The sequence below is a fragment of the Tenebrio molitor genome, chromosome 9 (assembly GCF_963966145.1).
Source record: "Tenebrio molitor chromosome 9, icTenMoli1.1, whole genome shotgun sequence".
Taxonomy (NCBI): Eukaryota; Metazoa; Arthropoda; class Insecta; order Coleoptera; family Tenebrionidae; genus Tenebrio; species Tenebrio molitor.
Window position 1 is genome coordinate 18,356,217 of NC_091054.1, and position 19,265 is coordinate 18,375,481.

Sequence of the window (19,265 nt, forward strand, 5' to 3'; positions counted from 1 at the left end):
ACGGTAATAATAGCAAGAATAAAATAGTATTTTTTGTAATATCTAGTTGTTAAAGGTTGCTTTCCGGACTGTTTGTCACCATGTAAACAACCTCATAACGGCCGGATTCCGTTAAGGGTGTCCGTTATGAGTAAATAACAATAGAAACGTAGATCTAAACTTTATTTTTCAACTTTTTTACAATTGGTACAATAATTAATGTTTAATGTTATGGGACACACCTTGAATTAATCGAAATCCGTATGCCACTAGCAGATGTAGACGAGATCGAAGATGATGCTTCAGTCTTTTAACACCAACACAAGCGCGATTTTGCAGGGAATAACGATGACCTCACTTGCTCTGCGGCCATCCGGACATCGGGAATATCTTGATCGTGATTTTTTATTGATTTCAGTCGTTTATTTTCAACGGAAAGTTAAGTGTCGAACAAATCTGACAAACAGCAGCAAATGGAGACAAGATCGAAGATGATGCTTCACTAACACAAGCGCGATTTTGCAGGCAATAACGATGACCTCACTTCCGGACATCGGGAATATCTTGATTGCGATTTTTTATTGATTTCATTCACTTATTTTCAACGGAAAGTTAAGCGTTGAACAAATCTGACAAACAACATTGAAACAATTTTTTTTTACAAACAACGGTTGACATGACGACGTCCTCCGCACACTTATTAATCATTCGGTTTTTTCGATGGCGGTGAAAAAAATGTATTTCAAAAAGATAATTGTGAACGAATCGTAGAGATATTACAAAAACTATTGTACAATACACGTCCGTTAGGGCCTTTACAGCCTCGCCAGTATTATTCTACTCGCTCCGCGAGCTCGTCTCACAAAATCTCAGGCTCGGCAGTAAAGGCTATCCTAACGGACTTCTACTGTAAATAGTATGTATATAACGGTATTAGGCCGATATGGGTTATATAACAGAGAAGGTTGAGGTATTGTAAAATCGAGGCGGAGCCGAGATTTTATAATCAACCGAGTCTGTTATATCCATATCGGCCGTATGTTGTTTTATAGTTTTCTTTATACCAATAATACTTAACATTTAACGATAATTTATTTGTAAGACTGACATTTCTCTTTACTTCAAAAATTAAATTTAGTTGTCATTTGTGCCGTAACCGTAGCAACGGCAGCAAAAATAACGGCCTCGGTCTGATAATTTTGAATAACGGCCTATAATTTTGAATAACGGCCTAGACTGTTATAGGTATCATATCAATCAAGCATTGAGTACTGATAAATCCTAATAACAGTATGGTATAAAGAAAATACTATTACAGTAGAAGTCCGTTAGGATAGCCTTTACTGCCGAGCCAGAGATTTTGTGAAACGAGTGGAATAATACTGGCGAGGCAGTAAAGGCCCTAACGGACGTGTATTGTACAATAGTTTTTGTAATATCTCTACGATTCGTTCACAATTATCTTTTTGAAATACATTTTTTTCAACGCGATCGAAAAAACCAAATGATTAATATAATAAGTGTGCGGATGACGTCGTCATGTCAACCGTTGTTTGTGAAAAAAAATTGTTTTAATATTGTTTGTCAGATTTGTTCAACGCTTAACTTTCCGTTGAAAATAAATGAATGAAATCAATAAAAAATCGCAATCAAGATATGCCCGATGTCCGGAAGTGAGGTATCGTTATTGCCTGGAAAATCGCGCTTGTGTTAGTCTTAAAGTTGTGAAGCATCATCTTCGATCTTGTCTACATTTGCTGCTGTTTGTCAGATTTGTTCAACACTTAACTTTCCGTTGAAAATAAAAGATATTCCCATGTCCGGAAGTGAGGTCATCGTTATTCCCTGCAAAATCGCGCTTGTGTTGGAGTTAAAATTCTGAAGCATCATCTTCGATCTCGTCTACATCTGCTAGTGGCATACGGATTTCGATTAATTCAAGGTGTGTCCCATAACATTAATAGTTATTTTACAATCGATCATTGATAAATGTAGGATTTGCGGAACTGAAGGGGAAACCATTGAACACATCATTTCTTCTTGCACCGTTTTGGCTCAAAGCGAATATAAAAAACGTCATGATATATTCGCAAAAATTATACACATGAATTTAGCAGTTAAATTCAATTTATTAAAGGATACACAACCACATTACATTTATAAACCAGAAAGTTGTTTAGAAAATGACAATTACAAATTATATTTTGATCGCACAGTTTCAACTGACATTCACATTCAGCATAACAGACCAGACATTATTTTAAATAAACAACAAAAGCAAGCATATCTTTTAGATATAGCTGTTCCAAATTCACACAATATAACACAGACATATAATACAAAAATTAATAAATATTTAGAACTCTCCGTTGCAATGAGAAATCTTTGGTGTTTAGAAAAAAATTCGATTTTACCATTTATAATTTCAGCAACAGGAATAGTACCGCAATCTCTTTTTAAAAATTTTGGACTTAGAGAACACATTGGTGGTTGAAATTCAAAAAGCTATATTATTATACTCATGTCACATCGTGAGGAAATTCCTTAACATTGACACAGAACATAAAACACAAAAAAGTCAAAATGTGGAAGCGAGACGCCGGTAATTATGTTGATAAGCACTGCACTATTACTTGATAGTATTATCCGTAGTAGTGTATGTACTCCGGCAAAAGTGCCGTGCCGCCGGGTGGAGGTGGGATAGTGCATTTTTTTTTAATAAACTAGTTTGTTAATAAAGGCGATTAATAATCGAAACTGTTTTTCGTTGACCGCAAACTTTTTTTTTGTGACAAAGTTTGTTTAAAGCCAAATCAAAACCAATTTCATCTTTTTCGATAAAGATGAGACCTTATAAAATACCTTCATCCTTTTTTTGTCCTCAGGGTAGGCCATTCTTAAATTTTTCAACACATTCTATTCACTTTTCAACAAAGAGTGTCAGAAGACGTCGACTCCATTCACATTCAATTTCACGTAAAAATCACGGTTGATAAGAAAACCCAGTTACCTTTGAAAAATATGACATGCGAATTATAACCAAAAAGGTCGGCTTTTGAAAAAGTGAATTCGTAATTGTGCAGTTATGGAGTTATAAAATATAGAAAACCCTGCTGCACTACCTGCTGCAGTGTTGATAAGTGCAAACAATGCATGTTCGAGGTTGTTTATACATCAAAATATCATCAAAACGTCAAAATCGCAAAAATCGTTGGTTAATGAAAAATATTGTATTAATGACTATATTTTAGGCAAAATAATTCATTAATATTGAAATTAACAAGCGGTCAACGGAAAACATTAATTATTGTACCAATTGTAAAAAAGTTGAAAAATAAAATTTAGATCTACGTTGCTATAGTTATTTAGTCATTCATAACGGCCGCTCTCGCTCATAACGAACACCCTTAACGGACTCCGGCCGTTATGAGGTTGTTTACATGGTGACATGACACACAGTTCGGAAAGCTACCTTTAACAACTAAATAGATATTACATTTTTTTTTTTATTGAAGTAGGTAGGTACTTACATATTTGTTTTTGTTTTGTTTTCATTGTGAGGCGTTTTCGTTGTTTGTCAAGGTAAGTATTTTGAAGTATATTTTGTTTAGAATATCGACATGGTGGTGGAATTCAGTGACCAAGAGTGCGACACTAGGATAACTTTGGGACCAGATTTTTTCGAAAAATGTTTCTTCATTTGCCACTGCCACTCTGCAAAGTGATTTCAATTAACGTGATACTCTGCTGTGTAACCGTAATGATGAGCTAGTCAAATATGTTGTGAGAAGCTTCATTTTATTTTACTTTTTATTCGACATTTCTCATTCTGTTCTTTTATTCTCTGATGTCAAACGTCCGTCATTACCGACTTAAATTACATATTTATATTAGAACAAAATAATGGTCTCTTGGAAAGCTCATATGAACTTTGAATTTATTGGTTATAACGATTTTTTTACAATTTTGATGGTTTTTATTTTTTTCCATTTAAAGATAACAATGTTTCTTAGTTATCACAAATTTAGAATATAGCCTAAGGGAGTCCGTTTCGGCTCAGGGACGCAAGGGTCGCGGGTTCGATTCCGACCCAGGGCGAAATTTAAAATAATAAAAAAAAGGCTATATTCTGTCTCGTGATTCGGAAGTCACGTTAAGCCATTGGTCCCGGTCTATTGAGTTGGTCACCATGCCCCTCATAGATTTGTAAACCAGTCCTAGACTGTGTAACAAATTTTTTTTTAAAGTTGTCTGTTTTTGATTTTATTTTATATTTTTCTTGTCAAAGCAAATCGATTAAAAACAGCAAAATGTGGCTTCAAATTCTAGAATTGACTATAAGAATTGATTATAATTTTTATTTTCATATCTACTGGTGATGGAAATGCAGTCAAGAGTTCCAAAATACTGTTCGTCAATTAAATTGTAACACAGGGAAAACAGTTAATTCTTTCTTTATTAGCATTGTAAACTGCAAAGTCATTTCAATTAACATGACATATTCTTTTGCGTGAAAATTTCTCAATTTGTTGTAACAATAAGATACGCCAAATTTGTCGTGAAGAACTTCACTTTACACACACTTCACACATTTAATTTAAATAATGTTTATACTAATTCGACACATTTCTCATTTTTGTTCTTTTAAGAATTATTAAAAATGAAAATTTTTTATTCGACACTGTCAGAATTTGAGAACTTTCTCCTGTGTGAACGGATTTTGATAAATGTCACAACTTGTCAAAACGAAACGTCAAGCTAATTTTAAAGATTTTAAGCGATTTGGAGCCTTTAAGGGGCTCGTCGAACAAAAAAACCTATTCAACTCGTTCGTGTGTAAATTGGGCCTTTTTGGCACTCGTGGGGCTCGTTTCACTCGCGTTTTAAAATGGCCCACTCGTGCCAAAAAAGGCCCAATTTTCGCACGAACTCATTAAATAAACTACTATGTTCTAAATAAATCAGACACTATTCGTGAATCACCTGTATATCGCTTCCGTTATTTTTGCTCAATTTTTCATTTTAAGGCAATCTAAAAAGTGCATTGGATTCAGAAGAATATAACCCATGGGGCGACTGTCTTAGTTTTTGGAAAAATAAATTAAACTGGAAGAAAAAAATAAACAAAAGTTTCAACAAAACGGACACAATTCGGTTATTAGGCAGCCCACTATATTTCTGAACTACCTGCCCAAAGAGGATTGATTTATGACAAGTAGGATTATATTTTACAAGCCGACGGTCCATTGTAGGTAAACCAACAATAATGACGGGCAGTTAATTTATTACTGGGGGATAACGTATTTTTTACTTTATTTTACTTTAGAGCAGGCTCGTTGGCCGGCTGCTGTATAACTCACAGCACGCAGTAGAAGCCTTTTTTTTTGCGAAAAGTACATAATTATGATGAAATAATACCTTCACAAGTGATTTCCACATTAGCTCAGAGGTACCCTAATTGATGCGTTGGCTCTTTACCTATCTAAAGTACAATAATCAATTTTTTTAGTTTCTATACATTTCACCTCTACAACTGATGTTGCTCCAATTAACCCATCTGGCGAAGCTGCTAAAAATCTTTTTTCTGAGTCAACAAATAAGCTACATTTTTCAATTTTTAAATTAGTGCATTGCTTCATTTTCTATATTATGTGCTAAAGATTTAGGTAACTTATTTGAGGAGTACCTATGACGCTTTCAAAAGGCATTTTGCGGTATTATCGGTATCAGGTGAAGCCTCATTCTGCAAATCTTTCCAAAATTACTAGCAGTTAATTGCAAAGACCTTTCGTTCTATTTTTTCTCTTCGCACCATTATTTTTTCTCATTCTCACTGCTTTGAAATGTTATTCTAAAATTTTTTGTGTATGCTATTCCATTACATTGTTATTTAATTTTTCAGTTGTTTTTAAAATAAATAAGCCTTTTGTACTGTAATTAACAATAGCGCTGTAACATCTACCTTCGTTTGAACCTTTTAGAGAAAATTTGATTCTTTTGTCCCCAATAAATTTATTCACTATTGAATTGTAACATTCTGAAGCATTATTATCTACATCAAATAAAAGGCTCGAAGAAAGATTGGCTACTCTACTAAGACAACGTAAAAACGGTTCAAATAAAGATGAATGAATAAAATCTGAATACAAAATAACATTCAATTGTCCGGCCTGCTAATGTTTACAAAAATATGATGCCCTTACTATATTTAGTAGGACTTATAACAGCAGTTCTAAACTTTAAAATATTGATTTCAACTAACATGAGATACTTACTCTGTTGCGTGAAAGTTTCTCATTTGAACTTTAGAGTAATGATGTAATGATGAGCTACAACAGATGTGTCGTGAAGAACTTCACTTTATTTCACATTTCACACTCAAAGATACATTGGTCTGAAGGTGCACTCTTTGAAATGCGTTTTCTTCAAATACAGACTGAAAAGTTCAGTATTTATTGTTATTTATGGTGTAGATGATTGTGGAAAATAATAACGTAAAACAATTTTTTGAAGAATAGCTTTACTTTGGAGTAAAAAATTTTAAATTTTTGAAATTTTTCTTAAAAATGGAACGGCAACGTAGCTAGAATAGTATTTTGTCACTGTGGATATGAAGGCTGCTAAGTATTGAACAAAATTAAAGTGCTTATAATCTTATATCTTCTTCAGGGAGAGCGAATTTTTCGAGCTCCACTGAGTCCTTCCTTACCACGCTCTGAATTCGGAATTTGCGAATTTAGAGACATCTGTAGATATTTCGGTACTTTCGGGGTGCATAAAAATTAGTGATTTTTGACGGATTTTACGTCTTCTTCGGTTGTTTCATATCCTTTTTTGGTGGTTTTTCGACGATTTTTCCGTATGCCAAACATTATGGTGCAGAAGTAAAAAACCATTTTGGGGTGTCTAAAAACAATGGATTTTGTAAGGTTCTTTGAGTGGTCTCAAGGTAATTTTGTTTGATTTTGGGTGATTTTTTACGATTTTTTCGTGTGCCCAGTTTTTGGTGGTCTATAGATATTGGGGTGCCTTTGGGGTGTCTAAAAAATTAGGGATTTATGAAGGATTTTGGGTCCTTTTCGGTTGTTTCATGTTCTTGTTTGGTGGGTTTTCAAAGATTTTTGCGTATGCTAAATGCCCTGGTCCAGAAATAAGTATCTACTCTCGTGTCAAAAATAAATTACTCCCTAGAATTCGAACTTTTAGGGAAATAACGTTTTTCATGTTGTGTGTAACTAGAATTTTCAAAAGTAATTTTGAATGTTTAAGGTTGGTTACTATGAATTGAGAGATTAAGTAAATATGCCGCCAGAAACCAAAATTGATTGTGAAACGAAAAAACATCCATCACTTAGCGAGAAATAGAGCCATATGCAACTGTTACAAGGAATTCGCTGCCTTACGATTACGATATCTTCTGTTTGTCACCAGAAACCACATAGCCTCCAACCTAACCAAATTTATGGCAAACAAGTAACGAATATGCCTAAATCATAGGGAGTAATTTATTTTTGACAAGATTATACCTACCTAACATTTTATGTACTACTTTTCACAATCGCCTCTCATCTTTTTTTTTGTTGATAACCAGGGAATTTTTTCGGAAATATTATTTTGTCTGAATGGTAAGTACCGGCTGATCAAGAAGGACCGTTTAAGGGTGAACTGGAGTAACAATCTCAGCAAAAAGTTGCGGAATTCTTATAATGCTATGAAACGATTATTACAAGAAATTAATATTTGAAAAAATAGTTTTTAATTTTTGGAAACGAATTGTAATGAGTTGCAAGTAAATTTTGTGTTTATTTTCTTGATATTTAGATAATTATTTACATGTGGTTTTACAATCTTTTGACTAAGACTGTACGTGAAAGTAAACAGAACCACACTGAATTTCAATTTTCATTGATTTCTGTTAAAGTTCTTAACGTAACTGTAGTAAAACGTGCGATATGAGTGTAATGTTGTATACCGACGTCAATTATATGCGTTTTGTTCACTTTTATTGAAATTAAAACAGATACATAACCTCAAAAACCGTGTTTTTCCACATATAATTAGCGATTACAAGGAAAATCCTCGACCAACTTTTTTTGTAAATTCATTAGAAAATTCTACGATATCGATACTTTATGTGTGAAAAATTTAAGAAAAATTGGCCTTTTTGAAATATGTTTTTTTATCAATTTTTATGCGACCATTGGTCGATTTCTCATAAGAACACGTGTAAAATATCCCAAAACTTTAAAAGGTAATAACTTTAAATTTCCTCGATCAAATTTTTTTAAATTTGGCACAGTACCTACTTTAGAATGGATGAAAGGACTATTGTACCAATTTTAAGCAAATTTCGCCATTTTTCAATGTTACTCCAGTTCATCCTTAAGTTGGCAATACAATGAAGAACATTTTTTTATTCGGCTATTTACAACACTGCAACTGGATATGTTTTGTGGGTATATTTGACAGATATCTGACGTAGCATTAATAACAGGTTATGAGAGTAAAAATTAACGGCAAAAACAAATCAAAGTTGGAATTCGGAATAATAATCTAAAAATTAACTAAAGGAAATTCTCGAAGTGCTCCCCATTTTGCTCTAACTAAACATAAATTAACTCTTCTCTCGAACGATTCACCAGCATGTTTAATTTAATTTGAAATGTCAAATTTGACTTGTCACTGATGCGGCTGTCAGTGTGAAGCCGTCAACAACCGGAAGTTACTCCAGTTGTACAATTTAAAAATATCACCCCGTAATATTGAGCTTTTATTAATATTTTTTTAAATTATTTTATTTGAACTTATTTAATTTATCAATTTACACAATTTTTGGTTTGAAAGCACTTTTACTGTTTATTATTTAAATAATGCGTACAATAATATTGTATGGTATTGTGTTGTACCTTATCAACTGTGAACGTAAATACGCTTACAAATTGGCGTCTTCAATTAGGAACAGAACAACAATAAAATCCCAAACAATTTTTACAATGATTGTGCCAATCAATGTTAAAGAATGTCAAGAATCTAGCGGAGTTCTTTTATAGAATTAACTTATGTTGATTCTGGTTAATAAACTAAATTTAAGTAATTTAAGTTTTACTGCAGTTTAATATCACACCGAATAATTTATACCATTCATACATTTCATTTCTAGCATTTTAAAGTTACAGTAGTTTTCATGTCAGAACAAAGTCCATCTATCCAAATAGTAACTGCCCTGATAATTATATTTTAGGTGTATGAACTGGTTGTGTCTAGGAGTCCAAGAATATTGCTGCAAAAGCTATTTCGTGCGTGCGCTGCGTACGATTCGGTCTAGTGGAGACTCGCCTTAAGACTGGCGGTGCGTTCCATTTAATCAAGCCATTTCAGATGCACCATTGTCCCAATCATTTATCTTCCATAAAAGGAAAATCATCGGATTTATATTCCAGTAGTTGAGCCATTTTACTGTTTCCTGCCGTCCCAACTACAACAACCACTTCCATTTCCAAAGTTGTCAACTATCGACGAACACGATTTAATTAAAATTTTTCGCAGCTAATTAATTCGGAACGGTCCCCCGACGCTCTCGCTTATCATCGGATAATCTTGGCCGAAAATATGTAAATTCCGAGCGGCATAAGTATTTTACGACTTCGTAAATGCTACAGTACACTTGAGAGTAAAAGATAATCTCGTTTTACGACACCGGAGTGTAATTCACGTTTTTACTCGCTCCGGTAATATCCCACATAATTAAGACACACACTGGAGTGCCCCATTCGCTCCTAGTCCAGTCCTGCTCTAAATAATTCAGGCAGCCACAGTAGGCGCGTGTTAAAAGCAAAAATGTGTTCGATAAAACGCCACTCTTCAGGTAAATACGTTTCCGATATTTAAATCGGGCTTACAAGCCCGAATCCGAGACTTGTCTCCCGAAACCGTAAAGCAGAGTAAATATTTCAAGCAACTTTCCGCGATTTAAATAACTTATCCCGGAGTCCGTACTTAAATAGTGTAAGACATTTTAATACACTTTACATGTAAAGGCAAAGAATACATTTCCATAAATATTGTAAAATATGTACCCCATTGTGGAGGGAATGTAATATTGAATTCAGTTTTGCCTTTACGAACTCATTTCAGATTCACGACCGAGTTATGGAAATTTCTTAATAAGATCGAAACAAGTGTTTTGACTTAAAGTATTAATTTAGACGGAGTCCCGTCAAAGAAATTCAGTGGGATAATTAAAATCCTTTTTTACCTTGAATCGAAATTTGCAATTTACTCGTCATGTCCGAGGAAAGAGCATCGACTAAAGATTTGCCATAAATTTAACACCACAGGCGCTACTGCCGCTCGGATTAAATAGCAGAAGAGTAAAGCCAATTTATTGCTCATACCCTCAGAAGATGCGTCCCAGCCGCTCGTTTAATGTCTCAGTTGCTGGGACAATTCGGTTCGAAACGAGTACATAAAAGGCATCCACCATAATGGAAATTGATGTATTTTTCTCGATTTTAGTGCATCTCGAGATGCTATTTTTAAGTTAAACTCATTTGCTAAGTCTTCATTGGGAACAAGCTCGAGGGTTTACTACTTGCTTCAAGGAACATTTCGTTTTGAGAGAGTTTTATTGATAAATAAAGAGTAATAGCGGATTTACTGTTGTTCAAGATTAAGAGTGCAAAAAATGGAGAATAAAAAGAAATATTTTTAAAATTCAGATTGTAGTGAAGAAGCGGACTCATGTAAATTGTGAGGGAGGGAATGTTTGAAATGAACAGAGTAAAGAAGGAAAATAAAAAAGAAACATAAAAAACAAAAAGAGAGAAGGAAACGAAGTACTGAGAAGTATAAGAATATTGAAAATAAGAAAATTAGAAAAGAGGCTAATAAATAATTATGGAAATGAGAAATACAAATATAGCAAGAAGAATAAACTAATTTTAATTATGTAATTTTGTCTTTTATAAAGTCCAAGTTTCTACCAAAAATTTGTGTCATGCAGTAGCGTATTTTTCATTAATTTTAATTTGTATTTATGAATGAGAAATATTATTCGACCTGCTTAAAATGTTAATCCTCTCTTAATCCAAGTGATTTTATTTCCTCAAAAAGTAAAATGAAAATATAATGAATAACAGAAACTGGAACCTTGAGATAAGACGAAATTTGTTGAAAAATGTTTGTTTAATGCAAAATCTAAAGCAATGTAAGAAATTGCTTGCTATGTGAGAAAGAAATTAGTTAATTGATAAACTATGCGGTTCTAGCCAACATCTCATGTATTTTCTTATGGAGGTTTGTTTTAAAATTCAAGGTCATTCGACTGACAGTATGCACGAGGACAACGTGACAGACCTGAGGTGCGCTCATGAGGAAATGAAAGTTAGTGTCTGAAAAGAATTGCTACATATTTCGTGGTCAGGTACAGTGTGTGACACAGAATCTGATGAACTACAAAGGATTGGTTTAACATTAAATCAATCAATCAATACGTTGTGAAAGTATTGTAAGTATTACAATTTGTTCTTTTTTTTAAACTTATAATTTCTACAAAGTCTATAGTTCTGGGAAAATTTGATTTTTTTCTTGTTTAATGAAACACCGGTTTTCAGCAGAGTGCACACGTTACGAGAAACATTCAACAGGTTAGCTCCGCTAGAGTGAGGGATTTTTGTTTACTGCGCATCGATCAGCCAAGTGCTAAGCTATTTCTGTCACGCTGTAGCCATTGACCTTGAATTGTAAAAACGAATCTCTAAGAAAATATAGCATAGCTTTTCTATCGACGTCTCTTCAAGTGAATGTAATTAAAATAAATTTTACGGTAAAGAAATAATAAATTTTAAAAGCAATGAAATATGAAATGTGAAATAAAAACAACAAACGTGATGCACATTTTCCACGAAGTGATGCAAATAATTTCCTAAAGACGTTTAAAAAGATGATTTCTGCTTTAGTTATATATTTTTAGCAAGTATTTTAGAAATTATAAATTAAAACCAGATTATCATTGAGGAAAAGCTGCCTCTTTTCTCACCTGACAGAAAATTATTTTTTGAACTAGCACCATATCTGAGTTAGACTGTTGCTTTTGTAAATTTTTATTGAAAATTGCCAAAGAAATTAAATGGTATGTTAAAAATGATTTCCGATTACAAAAAGATATTTAAAACAATTAAACTTAAACATTTTTAAAGCAAATAACCTCTATATTGTTCTTGAATTTTGATTTTTGGTTTTTGCTTAGTATGAGTACGACATTAACTTTGTATGTAACAAGGATTTTTAAAAATGTTTAATTTAAAAATTAGGAAAATTGTACTCACGAGATCCTTTCAAACAGACGAAACATTACCAAAAACAATAACATCGTTTTTATTAATTAAATACCTACATGTTTATCTCTTTTGTACATTCGCCCCTAATGGATTTTTTCTGTGGAGTCATGAAGTACTCATTTATGTATTTGTTTTCCAACTAATTTCGTCCTTTACGTAAAACAAATAATTTGATAAAGTATACATGTTTTTTTACTTCCTACACACGTATTAGCCTCCAAGATATCGAAAAACACTAACAAACACTTTACTAATATTTTTAAAACAATTGATTCACCAGAATCACAAGCGTGTAAAATAAACGTATTAACTAAGCAAGTGGAAAATAAAATAAAAAGGGGCCCTTACAAAATTTAATCGTTAAATCTGTTGTCCAATATGAATAAAGTTTAGGCACAAATAAAAAAGTTGTGAAGAAGACCATTTTATCCCGAATAAAATATCTTTTAGGTACCCTTAATGAAAACGGTAATTTTACGTACTCACAAGGGAAGGTAGCTCGGTGGCCGCATGGCTGTCGGAGACAGTGCTCCGAGGTCGCGGTCCCGGCGCTAGTGGGTTCGAATCCCACCGAAGGGGGAGGATTCCTTCGAAGGAAGGAAACTCCGCCGGGCCATGGATGTGTGTGTATGTCTAGTAGGGGCTGACGGTAGGGTGGTGGAAGGAAGAATCAACACTCTTTGGGCCACCACCGCGAGGTCAGCACGGGTTCGAGTCCCGTCGGGAAAAGGCGCCCATGGGTGTATAAGTGTTGTGTATGTCTGTGAATGTGAGGTGGAATGGGCGTGGGTGGCCGGGGAAAGTGCCCCGGAGCCCCGTCGCACCACCTGAAGGAAGGAGAGGATAGGCAAAATGGAATTGGAAAAAGGAAAAACCGCCGACCGAAAAGGTACCGTAAAAGCCGTATGGCAAAAAACGGGAATGGCATTAAAAAAAAAAAAACAACGTACTCACAAGCGGACGAAAAGTAACTCATTTTTAGACGCTGACCGTGGCGCCATCTGTTGGTCTGTTTAGCAAGTAAGCAACGAAATCGACAAAACCGATAATTGTCCTGTCACCATAGTATAGGTCACAGACAATTAAACTATAGTAAGACGTCGCATTGCTACCCAATTTTTGGAAACACGATTCCAGCGCGGCGCGAGCAGTTGGCCGAACTAGTTTTATAAAGCATGCTTGATGGAGTTGTTTAAATTAATAATTTTGTCCTCATTTAATATTAATTTCAAATGTAAAATGTCTTTAAAATGCATAACGTTTTATTAATTATAAGAAAAATTAACAATAAATGAATTAAATTAAAAACTAGAACCAAAACTAAAATTAAATATTCAGAAAATCCCCATTTTCTTCGTAAGTAACATGTCTTTGACGATTTTTTTTTAAATTCCCTTCTTACGTCCTGCAGTTTTTTTTTTTATAAATGACCAAATTGATTGATGCATCCAACAATTTTGTTTTAATTTCCAGAAAATGGCTTTTACATATAAACCCTGAAAATTAATTTTTCGTTCTAAGGCGATACGTAATTTCTTTCCAATACTTCTTTTATTCAAAAATACACTTAGATCGTAAATTTTGGCAACACAACACACAACTCTTCTGTTATACATATATACATAGTAGGTCGATAAAAACGTTACCAATTTTGTACGCTCATATTTTCCTGAGTTATTATCTGTTTTTAATGAGTAATATACCAGTGAAAACCTCAATATTTATAGAAAAGATTGTTGTTGTCCAGAACTCAAAAATTGTGCGTTACAACATGAAGACATGCAAAAATTCTCTCAATTATAAGTTTTACAGATGTGGTTCAATATGCTCCCCATTTTTATTAGCTACCATTTGCAATCGTCTTCACTAGTGATAGATGGAGCAACATCGCACCGAGCGGCACAAACAATCATATACCTTGAGCTGAAGGCTCCTGAACGATTAACGGAATGCTGGAATCAGCTACCTCCGAGACAAATATGTAGCTTCTGCAATTGGGGACGGACAAAGACGAACCATATCTGGAAACTCATAATTGAGATAGGTAATCTTCAAAACCAGAATTTTTGCATGTCTTCATGTTATGACGCACAACTTTTGAGTTAGGACTATCTCTGCACAGCAAGAGGACTTCATCTTTTCTATAAATATTGGGTTTTTCACTGGTATATTAATCATTTAAAAAACTTAATAACTCAGGAAGATATCAACGAACAAAATTTGTACCGGCCCACTGTGTATTTCAATTTCAACTTGTCATGCTCCTTAAAAGAATAGGTACCGGGGGCACACACTATTGTTTGGTTTCTTTTTGTCTTGAATTGAAACTGAAAGTATAACTTTATTAAGAAGTTTCATCACTTAAGTTTTTACCTATATAAATTACGTAGCAGATTCACAAATTGCCCCAAAAGTAGAAAATGTTATTTTTTTCCTTTCTTTATTGTTTTCTTATTGACAATTTCTCAATACTGAAAACGTTGGCTATTGTAATTACTTTCATTTAATAAATGGCACTAATTCCTACCTTTTTATTCACAGAAAGTCTTATATCTTTAATAAGTACATTTTTATTTTTTTCAGAAAAGTGTCACATGACAAATATTTTTTGACTGTTTTAAATACAACGGTAATAATCGAAATTTTACGAATAAATACGACGGAGTGTTTTTGCCAAATGCGTGCGGAGCAGCACCGTCGAAGCTATTCCAACATTATTATATGGGATTGAAGTGTCTTACTATAGTTTAATTGTCTGTGGTATAGGTCGTGCCAAAGCCAAATAACCACCACCTGTTGAATTAAGTTGGTGAAAACAAAATTACACTAAGTGTATAATGGGAATGTTGATATTACTAGGATGCTAGACCAATCAAATCTAAGTACACAACGTTGCCGGTTGATTTTCTGGGTAGGATGCAGTGTTGGTGGTTATTTGCTTTTGGCAAAGACTATAATTGTATTGCAAATAGTAAATTTGTAGTTGTGTTGGCAAGCTGATAATAAATACTATTAAAAAAAATGTTAATATGCATTAACAAATTTATCTATTTGAAAATGGTGGATACAAAATATGTAAATTTGTAATTTTTCTAATGATGTCTTTTGCTTTGTAGTTCGTGCGGTCGCCTAAAAGTGCCTTTTGTCTCCGCCGGTTTAAGAACTCGGCTGCGCCTCGTCCAGAAAACTATTGTTTCTTTTTAAAACCTCGCATCTGCCATTACTTTAAATGTATCGCTTGTACTACATTCCAGTAATAAAATCCTTTGCAACATATTTTTTAAACATAAGTTGTTCTCTACTGATTGTTTAAATTTAAATGGTAAAACTGCAATAAAAATAAACTTTCCATATCTGAACATATACTTACCATTTTTTGTCAAATCATCCTTCAAACCAGATCCTCCAAGGTTTTTATTTTATTCGTCGAATTAAAGTTATGTCTGTTTTTCGTGTTTTATTGTTGTCACCAGATCGAATAAATAAATTACATAAAACATTGACAATTATTACACTAACACACTTACATTAAAGCGGAAAAAAATATTTACACTTATGTATTTGCGCGAGATACAAATACAAAATACAGTTTTCCTCTAGTCTAAATGAAATGAAAACGTGGCAGTGAAAATAAAATTTAAATTAATTAAGCAAATGAGCGTGCAATTGTTTAATGATCTCACATCCCCAATTAACAATTAACACATTACTAAACAATTGGTTCAAGTTCAGTCTGGCTGAAACTTCAAGTTTGAAATTCGAATGTCCCAACTTTATCGAATAATCTACAAATTTCCTGTATTGACTTAACACAGGTGTATTTCACAACACAACAATAATAACTTAACCAAAGTTTGCGATTAATAGAGCAAGAACACAATGCAACGGTGAATTACAATTCGACTGATTCCAAGTGGACGTGACTGTTTAGTGTAAAATAATTTACATAAATAAATACCTACTCATTATCAAGTGTAACAAATCGACAGTTATTTGGTTGAACACACAAGCCTTGACTTTTCCAATAAAATCTACACTGTGACGTAGACCGAATTAAAGGTAACACTGTTGTTAAAATATCGTGTACCGGTACCTCTTGCCATTGTCGTAACTAATACTGTCCAGAAGGTGTACACAGATGGAGAAGAATATCACGAGTCCGAAGCAAACGTTCAAACCGAACGAGCACAAGAAGCAGGACAAGTCAGTCATCGTCTTCTTGCAGACATCCGTCAGTCCAGTAATCATCTTCTGGAAGAAAATCAGAACTGTTAAGTTGCCAAGTTAATGAGGTGACTAATGAGTGCCAAACGTTTAATGAGAATTGCTAAAGTGGCGCCACCAAGGACGGAATAATCGCAGAATACATGAATTTATAAGTTGGAAATAATCAAAAATAAAGGCACTCACCTCTGCGTACGATTGTTCAGAGTGCTCTACTTAAGCCAATTAAAGTACTTTCTTATTCTTGCGCGATTGTTGAACGGTAACTGCTTCACATTGCAGGAGGAAGTGGTTCAAATACCTTTTCATTCTTGAGCGTTTGCAGATTAAATGGTTCGCGCGGCACGCGTGTCTGGTTATTATTATTATTATTGCTGCGATGAGTAGGGAGTACTAAATTTAGAGTTGGCTATGTCTGGATGGCTATTTTTGGGACTCGCCATATATAAAAAGTGTTGGGGCAGTGGCGGGTCGTGAGGAATTCGTGTGCGAAAGGTGTTTGTCGGGTAAACAATAACAAATTGGATTTGTTGTTGAGAGCGGTTTCAATCGGCTGGGTGTTGAGATAAGGTAAAAAAGGTCGCATGAAAATAGATAATACGTGATGCGAAGTAATAGGTGGGTATGGATTGCGAAATGTTTAAAAGTTGTTTTGTGGAGATCTTGACTGCATTTTGCTTTAAAAAAAAAGAAATAAACACGGAAATCTAATGGGAAGCTTCGATACTTAAGAAGCACGAAATTGAAAAAACATATTTTAGAACCATTATACAGGGTGTATTAAAAATGGTGCATAATATTTCGATTGTAAAGGAGAAACACATTTAAATAGTATCAATAATACATTATGCAGCAAGTAAAATAAATATTCCAGCACTAATTTTAACATTTTGATTATTGGTTTATCTGTAATTTCATTTTTAAAATAATAATTTGTTAATAAATTTTGGACCTATTGCAACATCGCAACTAAGCCATTTTGAATACACCCTGTATACGCAATTATTTTTTAATTAATATTGTGCTCTGAAAATTATTAACAAAATGTACTTCATTTTGCAATTTGGGAAACTTTTTTACATTTTGCTTAGTTTAATAAAAAAATACAAAATGAATTTCTGGGAAAATATCTGGCAGTGCTTCACTATCTGTTACACCACCGTATTCACTCATTTTATGAAAATGACTGTAAAGGAAAACTCTAAAAATGTGCACACTTTTGAACATAGTGACAGCTTTTCACTTTTAGCTCATTACCTAAATTAATTCTGCCTGATTCATATTTTCAAAATTGATTAATTATTTTTTTCGTATTATTTTTATTATTATTCAGGAACAATGATGTTGCAAAAATTATGTACGAGTATGCTATTTGTGTACAAATCATTTTTACGCGTGGTAGGTATTACAAAATACGTTACGCTTTTGCGTGTAAACTTCCCCTTTCTCAAAAATTAACGGTTTATACACATGTCCAAATAATTATTATCAGAATTGTTTATAAAACTTAAAATGTCCATAGACATATAATAGTATATTATGTTATGAGGAGCAAAAATGGAGTTTTATGTGCTATGGCTGGTAGTTTGACAAACCAGTCAAAGCACATAAAACCATTTTTGCTCCGAATAATATATACTATTTTTTCTTCAAACCTTCACAACAAATTATTTAAGAAACGTCAAGAAACCAGGTAGGAGATTGGGTGGAGTGATAAATTAATATAGCTCATTTTGCAAAGCGTTACTATGACTATGACTAGTATAAACAACGCTGTGAACAAAATCCGTCTGTCAACCCGTTTTAATTTGGATAGATTTTGTAAGTACGCTTTGCAATAATGTACAAGTTTCTTGATTAAACCTTATTTATTTACTTCAGCTTTCAATATCTCACATTCCGACACGAATTTGTTACAATTTGAGGTAGGAATTTCAAATGATTTAGCTAGTTTACTTCACAGCCGCTCATCAGCGGAGATAATAACTTCACGGATGCTCCTCGGCGGAGATTAATAACTTCACGGACGCTGGTCAGTTCGCTAGATGCTTTTTACCTTTTTACATCCTATATTTGGAGCAATGATCTTAAAAACCATCGTATCTTGGGACAACTCCTAGATCTAGATGGATTTATAGCAACAGGTGGTTGAATTTCAACTTAAATATTCACAAATAATTCTCTTCCCGAAGAACATTTCACACTGTATCTGAACAAATCATTCCATTTTCTTTTTACACTAAGAATTAGAAATACTGGAGGTTTTTTTGGCACAAATCTTTAGAAAAAGTGAGATCCAGATTCATTTATAACAGATTCAGATTCTTGGAGATACAGAAAAACTCCCAAGGTTTTGAAACTTTCTTTTGAAAATTTACACGCTATGTCTTAATTGAAAATTTACCAACAGCGGCTTTGGAAAACCTTAGATAAACAGTTCTCCTAAAATACATTTGCAGTGCCATCCTTGAAGTTTTTACACTCTGTACCTGGTAAATGATCGTTAGCAACTATTGATTTAGTGAATTAAAAAAAAAACAACAAACCATTGGATTTTTAAAAATTTTATACAAATTCGTTTTTCGCATTTTATGCAGTAATTGATCATATTGCTAAATTATAAATCATTTAGTAAAGTGGTACTTTACAGCATGCAACTATTACTGCATGGCAACAAAGTTTGCATGAGAAACATTTTTGACATGGAAATTATTTATTTTTTTC

The 19,265-nt window shown here is 33.5% G+C and overlaps 3 long non-coding RNA genes across 3 annotated transcripts in view; 2 read left to right on the plus strand and 1 right to left on the minus strand.

The window, feature by feature from the left end:
- The window catches only part of LOC138139168 (uncharacterized), a 45,934-nt gene extending 32,775 nt beyond the window's left edge, over positions 1 to 13,159 (plus strand). Inside the window, exon 2 of the long non-coding RNA XR_011162218.1 lies at positions 12,812 to 13,159. This is a non-coding gene — a long non-coding RNA (uncharacterized lncRNA). The remainder of the gene's footprint in view (positions 1 to 12,811) is intronic.
- Positions 13,160 to 14,918: 1,759 nt separating this feature from the next.
- Positions 14,919 to 15,607, plus strand: LOC138137841 (uncharacterized). Its single transcript, XR_011161892.1, has 2 exons — positions 14,919 to 15,377; positions 15,434 to 15,607. It is a non-coding gene; the product is annotated as an uncharacterized lncRNA (long non-coding RNA).
- A 147-nt stretch (positions 15,608 to 15,754) lies between these two features.
- On the minus strand, positions 15,755 to 16,883 carry LOC138137838 (uncharacterized). The gene is made up of 2 exons (XR_011161889.1): positions 16,728 to 16,883; positions 15,755 to 16,568 (listed from the first exon to the last, which is right to left on the minus strand). It is a non-coding gene; the product is annotated as an uncharacterized lncRNA (long non-coding RNA).
- Between the last annotated feature and the right edge of the window lie 2,382 nt (positions 16,884 to 19,265).